The following is an 18,670-nucleotide window of genomic DNA, read 5'->3' as shown; positions in this document are numbered from 1 at the left end:
ATTGTGCCTATTTGTCGCTCGTTCCGCGCTCTCGCTTGCATTTCAAGCATTAAATGGAACGCCTCAGAGCAAGGTAACGCCGCAAACGTCATGTATTGCGTGCAGCGGGCTCCATTGAATTATAAGACGTTGTAACGTAAAAAAAATGTTACAAGAAAATTGTCTGGCTGTATACACAAGACAAGTTTTGAGACAATTTGTGCCTACGAACCACTACGATGACGTGAAACGCGCTAACGAAGTTATTTTGTCCTTTGTACCAATTGTTAGGCTGGTAAAGTCTCTTTCCTGTATGTAAGAGACCTCCTTCTACTTCCTCTCTCTTTCCTACCTCCAAATATTAAACAGTTTTCGTCTATGTCGGAAATAGTAGCAATTAGTTCGCTTTCATATTGATTTTAATTTTACAGTCAAAGGGCTGATATCTTATATCTTAAAAATCAAATAAATAAACTATATGATATTTATTACGAGGATGATAAGATTCGTGAACTATATTTATCGCAATAGGCAACCCTATTAAAGTAATTAATAGATAACTAGTACGTATGTTCGTAAATAATGCGAGCATTCAAACATCGATTACTCGGCAATTCACTGAGTAATTGCGGTATTAATATTATCTAAACATTATTATAAATGCTATTCATTAATTGGTTGACATTTTAATTCGTAATAATTATATTTACATATTCATTTATTCTAGAAAAGCTATTCTTTGTTCTGAAACCTATTACATATTTGTAATAATAATTAATTTTGTTTGTATTGTGTTTATGGCAAGCAAATTAACATGTCTTAATTTATGCAGTTACATTGAATCAACGTTTTCTCGCATGAAGATTCTCTTCAGCCTTGAGTATGTTTATTTATGTTATATGTATGTATATATAAAATAACGTTTGAAATACTTTACAAAACTGTTTTGCGAAGTACTATCCGTTTGATAGCCACAATAATTTTGGTTGCAGTTTCTAATATTATACCTACACTAATTTTTTATACAACCTCAAATTAGTTACCCCTTTTTCTAAGTAGGACAAAAAGCGAGGCCACGATTCGCAAGCCGGATCGTAACTTTGCAATAAATTCCAAAGTACCCTCGTTTTTCTCTCAACATTAAGTACAGACATTATCGTTTTGCTACAAATTCCACTGTTTTATTATTGTTGTAAAGTCGAAAATTTATATTTATGGATGTTTGTTATTTTAGCCAAGTTTATGAGTATATACGGAATGAACATTATATGTCAACCTTAAATTAGTTCATTAATCAATTGTATTATTATTAAATTTTATTTAGATACAAACCCAAATGGTAATTATTTTTCTCAATCTCTATTTCTCACACTCTTTCTCCCTTGTGTGACGTGCAATAAAACTTTTAACCCTCATGAGCCTAAAGAAGTTTCACTTTAATAATATAACGAATTAGTATCGCAATACAGCGAGGAAATGCCAGCGTCAACGATACACTGCTACAAGACCCAAACTTTTTAAATGTGTTTTAATGTGATTTTTAATTATAATTTTTTCTTATTACTATGTAGGTTATGAAAACTGTAAATCACTACATAGTATAAAACAAAGCCGCTTTCTCTGTCCGTATGTCCCTTTTGTATGCTTAAATCTTTGAAACTACGCAACGGATTTTGATACGGTTTTTTTTAATAGATAGTGTTTATATGTAAAATAAAATCTATTAAATAGTGGAGAAATACTGTTATTTTTGAGGTTTCTAATGTGATGTCGTAAATAATTACATTTTTTCCGCTTACATTGCAAACGCATGCTGAACCCTACGAGTATTATCAAAATAATGTACTAAGTATTGTACACATTGAAAAGGTCTACAGAAAAGTCCGTGATCGTATATGTCTATCTCTTATGGATAACCCACATTTAAATATACAACGTTCACAGATTTTCTGTAGAGTATTTAGTATCAGCATTGCACCCGTGGGAAGCCGGGGCGGGTCGCTAGTTCTGTATATTTGATTGTTATGTTTATGTTTTATTATATAAAGAACTGGCTTACGAACACGCCTTATGCAGCGTTAGAGCTGCTTTTGAGAACCACGATCTAGATACACTTTCACTCATTCACTCACTCACACATTTACACCCACACACTTACTCATGCACTCAGGTGTGATGATAACGGTTCAAAAAGGAAAAATAAAAAGGAATCGGTTAAAAAATAGATTAAATAATGTCATTATTTTAAGTAATTAAGTTTGTTTATGGAAAAGCTGGGAACCCTAACACAGGTATTTTTTACTTAAAAGGGTTTCCAAATCTTGATGAATAAAGACTTTTTAGTATTGTTATTATTTAAATAAATTAAGACTGTGCTATAATATAAAGTATAGAATATAATACGTAAACAACAAATCATTGTAATAAAACACCTTTGTTTTTTCATATTGCAATCATTTTCTTTCTTTCAAGCGTTATACAGTCTATTCGCGTAGAAAATTATGCGAGTAATCAATAGAAGGTTAAATATATTCTATTCATTGAAACAAAAAAATATTTAAAACATGTGGTTAAGAACTATAAATTTGAAACTATACAATAATTCAACTATTTAATATGAAGCTGCAATCCAGTTTCTTTCGTTGCCGTGGACAGATATTCTGGAACACAAAAAAATAATAGTTAATATTTTGATAAAGCGAGAGAGGTTTGTCTGGACCATAGCAAGTGGAGATCCATGGTCTCTGCTACACCTTCAGAAAAAGGCTAGGATATATATGTTGTTTATAACGGGCAGAAGGCTCAGGCTTCATTCCAAGTGATGCCGCCGCCCATGGATTCTCACATAGCGAAATGGCTCGCATATGCGTTGCCAGTCTTTTAAGAATTGTCTCTTTTCTTAAAGGACTTGAATCTTAGTTGAATTGGTTCGGAAATACTTCCGGGGGCCTATAAATAAATACATTTATGTGATGAGGGTATAAATAATGCATTGTAATAAATCGTTTATTGTTAAAAGTTACGTGAAGAGCTCATATAATATCTATATTATAGAAATTTTTAAAATTAAGTAAGGCACTTATGGCCTAGTAACTTTGTGTGCCTCTCATCGCAAAGGACGTAGGTTCAATCCCGGCTGGTTCCATTATGCCCACCATGGGCTGGGCACCAATTCCACCAAGTCCATAGCGGACAAACAGCGTGACGACACGAAATTTATATTTATTTATATTAAGATACGAGTAACATAGTCGAATCACTGTATTATATTTTCACATCTACATCACTCAAAAATCAACAGAAATCTTACCCCATTTTTTTATTTAACTAGCACCAATTCCACCTCTAAAACCTTTCCTTAAATAGACAGGCTTCACAGATTCAAAATTTTTCTCAAAATATATTTCTTCAGGATCGTGTGGCTGATACTTTGTTCTGACAAAATGACTGTGTGTACTAATTATCAGAATTATAAAAAATAAATATTTGATAAGCATTTTTACCAGGATAGTAACGTTGTAGAGTATTGAACGGTAATTGAAGTATTGAAGACATGCTCTTGGGTTTTATATGTCTTAGTATGGTTAAAGGGAATCCCCGATTAGAGAAGACGTTTAAAAATATTTTCCTTAATAACACGTACGCCATGTACACAAATTGAATTAATGTCTGCCTGGGCCTCAGATTTATGTATCTAATTCAGGGTCATTTGTAAATCCCCCTGACACACGCCGTCAATTTTTTGGGAAAAATAAAACCGGTTTCTGAACGATTTTTTCATGCACCGTTCGAGCAAATGTTAAATGCGCACTTAGAAAGACATATCATTGGTGCCCAGCCTGGTGGCAAACCTCTAGCACAACAGAGCTCAATGTACACAAGTACACAATACTTTCTTCTAAAATTCGTTGTAAATAACATTTGAAATATTATATCGTATTTACTATTTAAAAGTGTGAACGAACTTTTACAAACGTTTTGGTTTCGATAGCGTTGCTAAGCAACTTTACTTTTTTGTTTTTATAATATTTTAAATTCAAATGAGTGCGGTTTTTTTATCAGTTACAGTTATGTACGTTTAACGTATTACACTGCGTTATACTTAAATTTTGTTTACGCGGTTTGTATGTTTATATGTACATTTGCAATATGTTATAACTTAACTTTTGCAAATATCTTGACATATCTGATGATATATGACTTATATTTCCCGTTATGTTAGTAAGAATTCTGTAAAAAAAATATGTGATATGATATAATAGTAAACGTTAAAACATATAACATCGTAATAAGCATCTAAAATTTGTCAAAAACAAATGTCCCCCTCTAAATATTGATTGGTTCACACTAAATTGTATATAAAATTTTAATTCTATAAAAAGACATTAATAGATAGTAGAGTGTATATATATAATATTTCGAGCGTCTCTAGATTGCTCAAAAACAAGTGATATAGAAAAACCTCTATTTGTTTTATTATTGCCCGCACGGTTTGTGAAACCTCTATTTATATTGTCAACTATTCACAGGACAACATGCTTATATGAAGGTTTATAGTTACGGAAAATATTAATAGTCTATCAAAGTTGATTTTAATCACAATTTTGCCGCAGACCAAAGCGTATCGTATCTACCTAGTCATACTAAGTAGCTTTAATCTCTGACGGGAGATAAATTACTCTTCGGTGGCCGTACTACGTGTTTAAGAATCATGCACCACTGTATGATAACATTTAAAAAAAAATCATAAAACGTTATCTCACTCATAGAGTTTATACTATCCGTTAGTGCAGCGACCCAAAGTGAGTTTATCCCTCCTTAAAAAATCAATAAATAAAAATAAAAAGTCTCTTTATTTGACCCAAAAACAAATACTACATTACATACAAATACATATTACAACATTCATTGTGGTCAACCTTATATATATTATATATATATAATATAAAAAGGAATTCCATTTAGGGCTCCTTGCCAGTCTGCCCGTTTGACCCTATAGTCCCTCTTTCCAGCCATTTTTGAGGCAAGGGCCAATTGATAATTCCACTGGCCCAGTCCTATCTTTTTGAAGTGGAACTTTTTAGGCGCATGAGTGTAATTTTTTTTACGAATGAAACGTCACGAAGATGTGCAGCGTTTTTGTCGCAGAAAAGGGATAGAGCTATTGAGACAGAAAGAGAGGGAGATCGATCGTTATTTCGTCTCAAAACGTCTTGTGCAATAAACGCAGATTTTATATTTATTATATCATTAGCACGTATTTAGGGAGTAAACAGTGTGAATATAGATATACAAATATATTGAGTGATTATATACTAATGCATGATCATCTATTGGGGCTTATACCTTAGTAACAATTAATTTATAAAGAGTTTCACTCCTGACATGTATACTTTGTACGCACGCACTTTTTTATACTATGGAAAGCACTAGCTTTTTTTAATATTTAGTTTTAAGTCTAATATAGTTTGTACTAGGTATTTTATTGAAATGCAGTCCAATATTACACTGTCATCTCTGTAGGGTTAAGTGGACTACAATTTCTTCCAACATATGATCCGTTGGAATACTTGTCACTATAATAAACACAGTCCTTAATGAGCAAGAACCTTTCGAATACTATTTTGCTAGTTCATATTTATTTTATAATTAGTGACAAAATATGGAATGTATTTTATAAGCGGTTGTAGTTGATTTTAAGTTCTTTAGAATAATCGAATCGAGTGTTACATTATTATTATGACATAGGTTTTGGTGATATGTAAGAAAGAAACAGAATTTCCTGTGTTGTGGGCATTCAGTCTTTCTGACATGTAAACAGTATTTTACTTAACGATTTCGACGTAACATATTTAAATTGTAACTTTTTTTTGCACGATAAGAATAGTTTTTGTATCAGCTTAGTACAGGTTAACAGATATTGTTTCAGATTTTTAGTAAATGTATGCAATGTGATTTTAGAAATGTTAGTGATGATTATGTTTAGATTTGATTTGATTATGACGAAAAGGGCCTCGGGAGGAGAAAAATGTAATAATGAAACGACTGAATTATGCTGGAAAAATGTTGCTGCCAACAATTAATTATGTCATGAAATCTCAGAAGTGTCAATATCTCGTCTTTCAAAGTATGTTTTGAGATTCCGACAAAAATTAATGATAACAATTTTTTTTAATTTGCCTTTATTGTTGGCAGTATTAATGGCAGTTAAAATGCCGCACTTTGATTCCCATAGTAGAGGAGACGGCATGCTTCGTAAGGCAAGTTTTTCCGTCTGCCTGTGACCTGGTTTCGAAGAATTTAATCTCGAAATTGCTTGCTTAACAGATCCGATCGGCTGGGGAAAAACATTGACTAGTTTTAAAGTCGTATAACTACAATTACGTTTGATGAAGCAGACTCCTTACAAAAATAAACTATAATAATAAATATAGATATTAAATATTTTAAACTTACGTTAGGGGTAGTATTAAGTGTGACTTCATCAGTATGGAAACGGGCAGAGGCTTTATTTTAATAATAATGATATCTCAATACATATTTCCATGGTCACTAAGGGACAATAAATAATAAAATAAATCAATGGCGCTACAACCTCTTTAGGTCTTGGCTTTAGATTTCTGAATCTGTTTCATGATCATTTTTAATCTAATAGGCAAGTGGGTGATCAGCCTCCAGTGCCTAACATACGCCGTCGACTTTTTGGGTCTAAGACATGTCGGTTTCCTCACGATGTCTTCCTTCACGGTTCGAGCAAATGTTAAATGTGCACATAGAAAGGAACTCCATTGGTGCACAGCCGGGGATCGAACCTACGACCTCAGGTATGAGAGTCGCACGCTGAAGCCAGTAGGCCAACACTGCTCCAAAGGGACAATACTCTGTATTTCTACTGAAGAAAACGATTGCAATCATTGATTTAGGTTCTTAAGATTGTCTCAAAATGTACTGTAATATTCATATATAATACATTTCTAAAAAATATACAAAAATATATTTGTATTGACAACATTAAATTTGGTGTAACTTAACTAAAATCCATTCTAAAGATCTTCGCATAAGAACTATTTACTCCAAACTTAAAAATATATTGACTTAAACGAAACAAGACCAACAAAAAGTATCATAGACAATAAAACTATCACATACCCTGTGGTCACACCACAGATTAAAAAACAGCAAACTTTAGCACATCGTAAATTACACATTGCCAGCAAATTGCCGCGCTTTTAAACTATGAACAAAATATTCAACAAATGCACAGCGTTTTATGATTACACTGAATATGAATTGCTACAGTCTACAGGATTTTAAATATTAGTATCTGCTTTTTATTGGCGATATTTACTCTTAAAAGTCAGATAGTTATAACGGAAAGTTGATAATTAAATTTTTTCTATAGACTTTTCACAGTGCGTGTATTTATTTCTAAGTTTCATAAAGTAGATAATTGTTTATATCTATTGCTAGTTAATGTGATTAATTCCGTGTCAATTATCACTTTATCTAAATTGAGTAGACATTATAAATAATGGCTAGATAATATACATAATATCCAGATTAATTACTTTGGCTGTAACATATACATGTAATTGAATTGTTATTGGCCGAATATTCACTCTGTGGGATGTTTTCACAATTTATAACCTTTCGTAAATCATTAGAACGTGATCTCCAAGGGCAACGTACGTTATTTTATCGTGGTATGAAAAGAGTAAAATAAAAATGTGTTATATTATATGTATTACGGTGTACTTTATAAAAAACCTGTTTCAGGTTCCCCAACTCTTCCCTATATATTATTGAATTACAAAATATTTTTTTTTAATTACACATTGAAATTTTCTAAAATGTGTATAGAAATTTCTTATCTTTATTTTTATGAACAGCATTACTGGACGCTTAACAGGCCTTCTGGTCTCTAGCCAAAGCTGTCCAAGGGAATTTTTGTCAGCCCTCCATTCCACCATTGCACAGGGAGGATGACTCGCTGGCCCACACTGCGAAGGAGAAGGCCGACCTTTTAGGCTGTCTCTTCGCGTCCAACTGGGGCGTTATAAGGCGTTATAAGGGTGTGTGGGTGCATGTGAGCGAATGAGTGAGTGTAATGTGTAGAATGGTGTGTTAGGTCTCAGTAACATCTCATTTCTGGTAAAGTGTGATCAGAATATGATCAATGCATTTCTATGTAAAGGAAACTATGGCTAGGTTCAGGTTCATATTGAAAACGTAGATTTTATGAACCAATAACAGTTTATTAATTACGGCAGCTTTATTAAACAAATGCAGAATTGAAATTGCACGGTGGAATATATAATTCACGACAAAAGATAGAGGGTAGAATCTTCAAAGCTAAACTGGAAACATTTGGTTCCATTATAGATTTTGCTAACACAGTAAGATTAGCTTATGCGGCTTCATATTTAATAATGCTGAGTCTTTTATTAACGTTCACCAAATGAATGAACAACATATATATTTTTTTATGTAATTATTGATAGTTGCTCGCTGAAGCTGTGCGACTCTCATCTCTGTTGTAGGTTCGATTCCCAGCTATGCACAAATAGACTTCCTTGCTATAATTAACATTTCATCGAATGGTGAAGGAAAACATCGTGAGAAAATCAGTAGCTTAACCCAATTTTTTTTAAATAATGATATATTTTAATATTAATAATTATTTAGCGCCTGGTAAGCCAGGGCATTCCGCGCTCAACGAATAAGATAACGAAGTAACGCAATACACCGATGAATTAGCGTTAAAACACTGCCACATGGACAAAACTTTTTAAATTTGTTTTAATTTTCTATTTATCAATTATTATTATTACTATATAGGATATAGGATACTTTATAAGAATATTGTATATACTATATACTTGTGTGTTAGAAATAAATATAATATGAAAAAATTATTTAATTATCCGGAACTCATGGCAGAAAACAAAATAACATCCGTAACACCTCGACGTCCGTCGTTCCGCCAACTGAGCGTTTTTAAGGCAGTTTTTGCCGCACCGCTATGTGGAACCAGCTACCCACTGAAGTATTTCCAAACCCATACGACTTTAGGTCCCTCAAAAAAAGAGTACCGATTCTGATAATGAGTTAGTGTCCATGGGCGGTATCCCTTAACATGACGCGAGCCTTTTGCTCCTTTGCCTTATCACTACATATTATAAAACAAAGTCGCTTTCTCTGTCCCTATGTCCCTTTGTATGCTTAAATCTTTGAAACTACGTAACGGATTTTTATGCGGTTTTTTTAATAGATAGAGTAATATAGATAGATATAGTAATTCAAGAGGAAGATTTATATGTATAATAACATCCATTTAACAAACTGTGGACAAGTACTGTTATTTTTGAGGTTTCTAATGTGATGTCGTAAATAATTAAATTTTTTCCGCTTACATTGCAAACGCAGGCTGAACCCTACGAGTTTTATCAAAATAATGTACTCAGTATTGTACACATTGAAAAGGTCTATAGAAAAGTCCATGATGGTATATGTCTATCTCTTATGGATAACCCACATTTTTATATACAACGTTCACAGATTTTCTGCAGTGTATTTAGTATCAGCATTGCACCCGTGCGAAGCCGGGGCGGGTCGCTAGTATTATATAAAATTTTATTTTATGAATTACATGTATTGTATTATTGGTTGTATGTATCCTTAACCCAAAAACCGTATAATGTGAAAATTAAAAACAGTAATAAAAAAATGATGACCTAAACATTTAAAATTCGAATTGAGTTAAATTTGAAATTGGAATCAATGAAAATGGTATCAATAGAAAGAAATAAAAAAACTGCATCAGTTAAAAACGGTCTAATAATCTAGTTTTATGCTGAGGCGTATTCATGAATATGCAACGTGTGTCCGCTAGAAGATATTAATTATGCACGGTTTGCCTCCTCTCGTGTTAACGCGAAGCTGTTGTCGCGTTGACTCTCTGATAAACGTATTAACTATGTGGTTCTTATTCATACAGACGTCTTTTGTTTAAAGACTTTATTTCTCAACAAAGACAAAAATGAGACATGACAATAGATTTAGATTAACATTACATTGCAGTCGTTCAAAAAATCACAATAAGTAGATAGCCGTACATGCAATAAACTTAAAAGTAACCAAAGTAATATGAATTAAAAATTATTATAAGAAATTACTTTAAAAGTAATTTTGTATTACTAATTATTTTACTTAGCTTCGATTTGAATGGAAAGAATATTTTTTTATATTTGAGGGCAGTTATATAGCTGTGTGCTGGTGGTAAACTGGTTACTTCGCGGCGTTTTAATTAACTGTTAGAGTTTTTTTTATAGAACAGGGACAAACGGGCAGGAGGCTCACCTGATGTTAAGTGATACCGCCGCCCATGGACACTCTCAATGCCAGAAAGGTCGCGAGTGCGTTGCGGGCCTTTTAAGAATTGGTACGCTCTGTTCTTGAACAGTAAATGTTAAATGCGCGTATAGAAAGAAAATCCATTGATTGAACCTATGAGCTGAGAGATGCGAATCACTGAGGCCACTAAACATACACCGATATTTTTGGTAATAACTCGCCATTAATAATATGTGTTTGGCTATTAATAAATGTACCAAATGTCAGCATACCCGACTGCAGGGAATGTATCTGTGTCTGATCTTTCGCAATAAATAATTTTGCATTTTTTGCTATATAAATAAAGTGTATAATTTTATTTACACATTACAAAATATAAAATCTATAAGGTCAAGGTCAAGAATTTTACTGTATTTTAATTAAATAAAAACAGACCTTCGCCTTAACACTGTGTACTCACGGTAAGCTCAGATTTTAAGCGTTGCAAAACTCTAGCAAAGTGCTCCACGGACGAAAAAAATTGTCGCGTCGTGGCTTATAAAATTTTAGCGGTTGTGAAAACACTCGGGTATATAATTATATACCTTCGTACTGTTTATATAGGCTTAACGCGTCGGATATTACATTTATAACAGTAAACAGTCTGATGTTCAGAATATAGGTAAGGAATGTAAAATTATTTTAGATAAACATTTTTTTATGGAACAGGCCTTTTAAGAATTGGGCCGTTCAAGTATTACGTAAGCACTGTAGGGGTCTGATTTTTTTATTAAGTGATTACATCACCAGTAATTTTTTACTTTTTCACACATATTACACACACATAGAGAGTTAATTGCCAGTTCTTCTCTTCCGTCCTACGCCCTTGATTTGAGAACTGGCAGTAAATGTAAAATTAGATGAATTTATAATAAATTAAATTTAAAAAAAAACAATAAATTAAATAGGCTGCTTAACATCTACCCTCTCACCGCCTACAAACTAAAAACCCTAATAAAAGACTGGCTTATGATCACGCCTTATGCAATGTGCTGCTTTTGAGACCCACGATGTAAATACACTTTACCCATTCACTCACTCACTCACTCACTCACTCACTCACTCATTCACTCTCTCACACATTCACACCCACACACTTACTCATGCACACACTCAGGTGTGATGATAACGGTTCAAAAAATAAAAAGAAAACGAACTGGTTAAATATGTAAATATAATATATAATGGTGATATTTTAAGTTATTATGTTTGTTATGGAAGAGCTGGGAACCCTAACACAGGTATATTTACTTAAGGCTTGAACAGTGCTCAAATCGGTCAACTAGCCCTAGTTTAAATTAAATTGTTGGAAGAACTGTCGCTCATATGCATTTGAAAAAAATATATATTGTGGGTTGAAGCCTACTGTATCGATTGATAAAATCCAAAAAGATAAAAGCAATACCAATTTCCCAAAAAAAAATTTACCATCGAACCGTAGATTAGACATAAATTACAAATTCGCTCCAAAACGGTTTATGCGATTTATTTTAATCTTACACGTATTATTAGATATAGCATATATTATTATTTTGATAAAAAAAAAATTGTATTAATTCGTTTCCTGGGCATGGAAAGTAATAAAAGGTAAATAAACTCAAGCGCAATGGGCTTCCCTCCGCAATTTCACACCCGCGAGCCCTGCATGCGGCTTGTCTTCAGTCCACCTCAACGCTTTGCGACGGGAGGACTACGCTTGTGTGTCGAAGCCAATAATAATTAAATATTTGCGTATTTTAGTTTTTACCCGCGGATTTTTTTAGAAATGCCAAAATATAAAAAGAAATATCAAGTGAGGCGAGGACATGAACTTCGGAAATTATTGTATGTTATAAGTATATGTATATAAGTACCTACCCAAACAAAACTCAAATTTAGAGTTGTCAAGTTTCAAGTGCAACTTGTACAACCAAGTAAAATAAGTTGCTGAACCTGATACCTGATGGAATCTGAAAGTGGGTACTGGATCTCGAGGATGGTAAGCAGTAGACATACCGTCATTGAGCTCGTTGTAATCAGCTCAGCGAGACGATACTAGAAATGTGACTAAATGAACCTGATGATGGACTCCGAAGGTGGGTACTGGGTCTCGAGGATGGCAAGCAGTAAACATACCGTCATTGAGCTCGTTGTAATCAGCTCAGCGAGACGATACCATCCTCGAGATCCGGTCCCCACCTTCGGAGACCATTATCAGGTTCATATAGTCACATTTCTAGTATCGTCTCGCTGAGCTGATTACAACGAGCTCAATGATGGTATGTCTACTGCTTACCATCCTCGAGATCCAGTACCCACCTTCGGAGTCCATTATCAGGTTCATATAACACATTTCTAGTATCGTCTCGCTAAGCTGATTACAACGAGCTCAATGACGGTATGTCTACTGCTAACCATCCTCGAGATCCAGTACCCACCTTCGGAGTCCATTATCAGGTTCATATAGTCACATTTCTAGTATCGTCTCGCTGAGCTGATTACAAGGAGCTCAATGACGGTATGTCTACTGCTTACCATCCTCGAGACCCAGTACCCACCTTCGGAGTCCATCATCAGGTTCATATAGTCACATTTCTAGTATCGTTTCGCTGAGCTGATTACAACGAGCTCAATGACGGTATGTCTGCTGCTTACCATCCTCGAGATCCACTACTCACCTTCGGAGTCCATCATCAGGTTCATATAGTCACATTTCTTGTATCGTCTCGCTGAGCTGATTACAACGAGCTCAATGACGGTATGTCTGCTGCTTACCATCCTCGAGATCCACTACTCACCTTCGGAGTCCATCATCAGGTTCATATAGTCACATTTCTAGTATCGTTTCGCTCAGCTGATTACAACGAGCTCAATGACGGTATGTCTGCTGCTTACCATCCTCGAGATCCACTACTCACCTTCGGAGTCCATCATCAGGTTCATATAGTCACATTTCTTGTATCGTCTCGCTGAGCTGATTACAACGAGCTCAATGACGGTATGTCTGCTGCTTACCATCCTCGAGATCCACTACTCACCTTCGGAGTCCATCATCAGGTTCATATAGTCACATTTCTAGTATCGTTTCGCTCAGCTGATTACAACGAGCTCAATGACGGTATGTCTGCTGCTTACCATCCTCGAGATCCACTACTCACCTTCGGAGTCCATCATCAGGTTCATATAGTCACATTTCTAGTATCGTTTCGCTGAGCTGATTACAACGAGCTCAATGACGGTATGTCTACTGCTTACCATCCTCGAGATCCAGTACCAACCATCAGAGTCCATCGTCAGCTGATGATGATGACTCGGTTTCGGTATTTTAGCAATACTGACATTAAAAAGTTTTAACCTCAGAACGAATTAAACATGTAAAAAAATCATGTATGTACTAGTTAAATAATTGGCAGCCACCATTTTTTCTAGACCAATATTTATTTATAAATTTTTATATTTAGCTAATAATTGGTTTCGTATTCACGTAGTTTTGTTAGACTATTCACTATTTTGTTAGACTAGATGGCGTTAGTAAATTATTGTTTGTAGTAGAGGTCAAATCCTCAAAGTCATCGGCGTATGTTAGAGTCTTAAAAGGGTTCCCAAATCTTACAATATGAAAGGAAAGATGTACCTACTTAAAATGAATAACGACTTTTTTTATTTATTTATTTAATGTATATTTCTTTTTTTTACGTTCATAAGTGTAAATTATGTTACCTATATGAATAAATGATTTTTTTACTTTGACTTTGACTTTGTTCGATGATGAAACTCAGCTGAAGGTATTAAGTAACTTATCTGAACAGTTTCGCTGTTCTCTTTTAACCTTCTTACGATACCGTAATCTACTACTTATATTAAACTAAAACATTAAAAATTTTTACCGATTCCAAAAAGAAGGACGCCGCTAAAAAAGTTTTCAATTCAAAAATATTTTGAGAGTGAATTATTTATAAAATCAAATTTAAAGTCATACCAAGTCATTTCCATTACTTTGTGTTTATGGCTAAAATTTTAGCCAAGTAATATTGAAATAACACGAGAGGAAAGTCTTAACCTAATCTAAAAATTCACGCGTTATAAAGTTTTCTATGTCATAAATCAGCTTTATGTTCTGTAAACATGTAGACCTAATCAAGTAAGTATTGTGAAATGTTATGCAAAAAGTATTTTATTCTATAGAAAATTAATTTTTAAAGTAAGTAGATTATTATTGTTCTGCACTGCATTATCCTGAAATTTTTGAAGTTATACTTCTTTTGGCGCGATGGAGAAAAATGATGAGAGTGAACTTTTACGATGCGCGCGCACACCTAAATTCGACATAGTGAAGTTAGGTCTAGGTGGCATGTAAATCGATTACCTACTATGTTCAACTTTTTTTATTCTAGTATTTTTATATTTAGAACACGTGTTTCGTAACATTACAATTAAACAGTGTGAATAAATAAATAATATTTTGGTGTTTTCAAATCAATTACATATACGACGGTGATAGTGTTTACTAATAATTTATTTATATAAATAAAATCTTTTTGATTAATTTTAATATTTATCGTTAATCACTACTGCATTTTAGTTTTTTTCTATACGCCAAAGAAGTATAATTTCTAACGCGTGTACATACACTCTTTTTAACTGGTTACTCTTTTGGGCTGGTTGGTATTAAAGCCCAGAAAAAAAGTTCCCATCTACTCTAATCCCCATCTACGGGACTCTCGCTTTACTTAAAATGTTATTTAAACTGCAAGTGAGAATATTTTTCCGTCTGTGAAGGGCAAAATGTAAAGTTTATTGCATCTTATTGTAGCGTTTATTTCCGCCTTGTGACTTGCGAGACAGCGACAGTTTGAATTTGAAAGAACTCTTTGAGAGCTCGATGTTTTAGTGTATATTAAATATATTTTAAACTATCAATTTTGAATAATTTTGTTATTCAATTCGTATCATATATTTTTGTTTAATACATATTTACGAGTCAAAGGTACTGTAGATATGTTACATAGTGAGAACACATTCTTAATGAATCTAATACAGGTTATGAAGTCATCAATATCAATTAACACAATACCCTCACTTTTACATACATTTTACATCATACACAGCCAAATTAGGTTTTAGATATTTGAAAGTATTGAATATTTTTTTGTAAATGTTTGAACTTTTTTGTAATCATTATGTATCTTTAGCTATATTTTTAGTGTAATTGTTTGTTTATTTATTATAAAATTAGCTGTAGGATTACGCAAAAAATTACATTTAACTATCATAATATCTAGACTGTTTCAATAACTCCAAGAACCATTTTTTACTAATGATCTCAACTTTCATGACAGTGTATTATTGTTATGAGTCTTGACACAACATTAGTGCCCTGGAACAAGCCAAGGATTCATCAAGGAGGCAGCATATAAATGTATCGGTTAGGATATTTCCAAACGAGCCCGAATATGCTAAGTTTATGCAACCTGAATCACAAACTAAAGACCGGCAACGCACTCGTGAGCCCTCTGGCATTGAGAGTGTCCATGGGCAGTGGTTTCACTTAACATCAGGTGAGCCTCCTGCCCGTTTGCCTATATCCATAAAAAAAACGATTACAATTTAAATCATAAATCACATCATATTCTCAAAAAGTCTAGTTTATTCAAATACGCAAGTTATCTGCAATCTAAAAGTCAGTGTTTATTCAGGACGAATAAAAAAACGATGCTTGCAAATGACAAAAACAGATCTCTAAAACCAAGTAACGTACTATAAGTCGTTTGAACAATGAATACGAAATACAATAACAAGCCTGCTCTTGACATCTGTTGACTGTTCTAGAAAAAGTATTGTCAGAGCCGTAGCGGGTAGTTTCCACTTGTTACCTTTTTTGTATTGGAAATATGGTTTCTATTTGACATTATTTAAATCGTTGTATATACGAATTTTCTATGGGATGTTGAATTTTTTAATAAGCAACTTTTAGAGCCTTCGCTGAGGCTACGGTAGAATACAAAACCATCCAAAGATCGGGGCCTCATAGGAACTACTTGAACTGTTAGTGAGTTAGAACACCCAATCTCTAAACAAAAGAGATTCGGGCGTGGATCTCCCCTATCTCTTAATATGACAAATTTTGATCTGCTGTACATCTCGTAGATTTTTGGGTCTAAGACATGAGTGACTTTGAGTGAGTCTATCCCGAAGGCATGCTACTATCCAGACCTGCTATAAAAAAATTATTCATTATTCAATAGAAAAAACTAAAATGTTGAATATAGCTTTAAATTCAGGGTGTCGGGATTTTATGACGGTGTGTAAAAATATATATATAAAGATATATTTATAATATATATAAAGAGGTATAACATAAAAAAAATGGTTTCCGTGCGAAGGAAAGCTCGCTTAGCAATTATTTTCAAATTAAGATGTCTAAGCGTTTAAATATATAATTGGAAGTTCAAAGACGAGACCTACACAAAGATCTTGAAAATATAATCATTAAAACTCCAACTAAACTCTCCTCAAATGGAATAAAAATATTTTCTCACCGTTAGTTTAATTGCTCGGAAACGTTCAGCGATGATATTTTCTACAGTTATTTTTACGAATGAATTTAAATATTGCTTTTAAATTATTGAGATCTCCATTACAATACAAAAACATTTTAGCATGACATCTTTTACTGTGATACTGTGAAGTATAAAGTGTCCACATATTATAGGGACGTCTATTTGTTGTTATAAGTTGTATTAGAGGTACATTTGTTGTTCATATTAAAAAAATATAATCAGAACTGTGTGTGTATCTACATGGTTAGTTCATTATGGTTTAAGCACATAATGTATAATACTACTATATATAAATTTACCTTTTAAAATATTATCGTCGGTACTTAAGCGACTTATAGTTTAACTATACTAATTAGGTTCATAATTCTAATAGTTTAACATTTGACAATTATAAAAACAAAAAATAGTTTTAAATAAAACACGAAAAAATGTTCCCTCTTTTTTATTTTTTCACTATAAAAATTCTAACAACAAAAATAAAACATTTATATTCAAAAATATTTATAAATGATGTCTGACATTTTAACAAAACCAGAGAGGAAATTCGTCTCCTATCGAACAATTGAATCGACTGAGCGTTCGATAACTCTACCACGTTTGGCTTCCAATCTGATATCGATAACGCTACAGAGTTAAACGGTTAACGAATTAGAATAGATATGGGGCGTTTGCCACTTGACTAGATTACGGAGTAGTAGCGACGTACTGCTTGCTTTAGAAACTACATTGAACTTAGATACAAAATTGGAATTAGCATTGCTATCGATATTGGAAGTTACAGAATAAGACCTCTGTCTGGCTAACGAAATAGAGGTTACAAAGATGGAACTGGCAACTATACTGCTTATCGAGATTAATCCTTATAAAAATTATTATTAGACAATAAGCTTCATAGCTTATCCCTATAGGGTTTATATTATATATTTATATATTGCATAGGGTCATCCCTATAGGGTTTAAAGTAACAATAAACTGTATATTATAAGCAATACAAATATAATCAAGAAAGCTTTTTATAAATGTAACGAATACTTAAATGATCCTAATCCTTGGGATTGATTTGCTTCAGTTCAAACAATTTCTATTAATAACTTGGCGATTGAAATGAGTGGTGGAAAGTTTCTTGCCCGCTCTACCCCCTTGACTTGCGAACTGGTAGTAAATGTAAATTTACAATTAATTTTCAATTTTTTAAGAGTGCTTACCTATATGAATAAAGATATTTTGAGTTTGAGATTTGAGTTCAATAAAAAATTAAAGATCCTTTTTAAAAAAAATTTTTTTTAATTTTTGTGTAAACAAGCAAATGACAAAATAAAACAACTAACAATACCTCCTTAAATGTATCCTTAACGAGCAATAGACAAAAGAGGGCTTTAAATTGTTTGATAAATCATTAGCTATCAGCCGGAGGCGAAGACAGGACAAAGACAACAGACTACATTGTTTAGTAGTGTTCTAACGTATGCTTTGCTTACAAAGGAATTCAGACAGGAGTCGGTGAAAATTGTAGGGCCTAAAAGCCAACAAGCGTGTCGCATGATACAAATGCATAGAACGTTATCATCATTTTTTTTTTCGTGATTAACAATACAATATTTTTAGTGTCCCATCGACTGGAGACGCCGTGAAGAGGATATGGCGTTCTCTGATGTCAAAGGCGAAGACTATAAGGACTTTTGCGGTAGCGGAGTTAGTAATTATTTTATAAACGTAAATTATAAAACGTAAAAATAAGTTACGGTGCAGTGGTAATGTAA

The 18,670-nt window shown here is 33.2% G+C and overlaps 1 long non-coding RNA gene across 1 annotated transcript; it reads right to left on the bottom strand.

Moving 5' to 3' along the window:
* Positions 1-2,411: 2,411 nt before the first annotated feature.
* On the bottom strand, positions 2,412-3,497 carry LOC123689966. The gene is made up of 2 exons (XR_006750815.1): positions 3,290-3,497; positions 2,412-2,639 (listed from the first exon to the last, which is right to left on the bottom strand). It is a non-coding gene; the product is annotated as an uncharacterized LOC123689966 (long non-coding RNA).
* Between the last annotated feature and the right edge of the window lie 15,173 nt (positions 3,498-18,670).

Source organism: Pieris rapae, chromosome 18 (assembly GCF_905147795.1).
Source record: "Pieris rapae chromosome 18, ilPieRapa1.1, whole genome shotgun sequence".
Taxonomy (NCBI): Eukaryota; Metazoa; Arthropoda; class Insecta; order Lepidoptera; family Pieridae; genus Pieris; species Pieris rapae.
The sequence above is the reverse complement of the archived record's forward strand: the minus strand, read 5'-3'. Positions and strand labels throughout refer to the sequence as shown.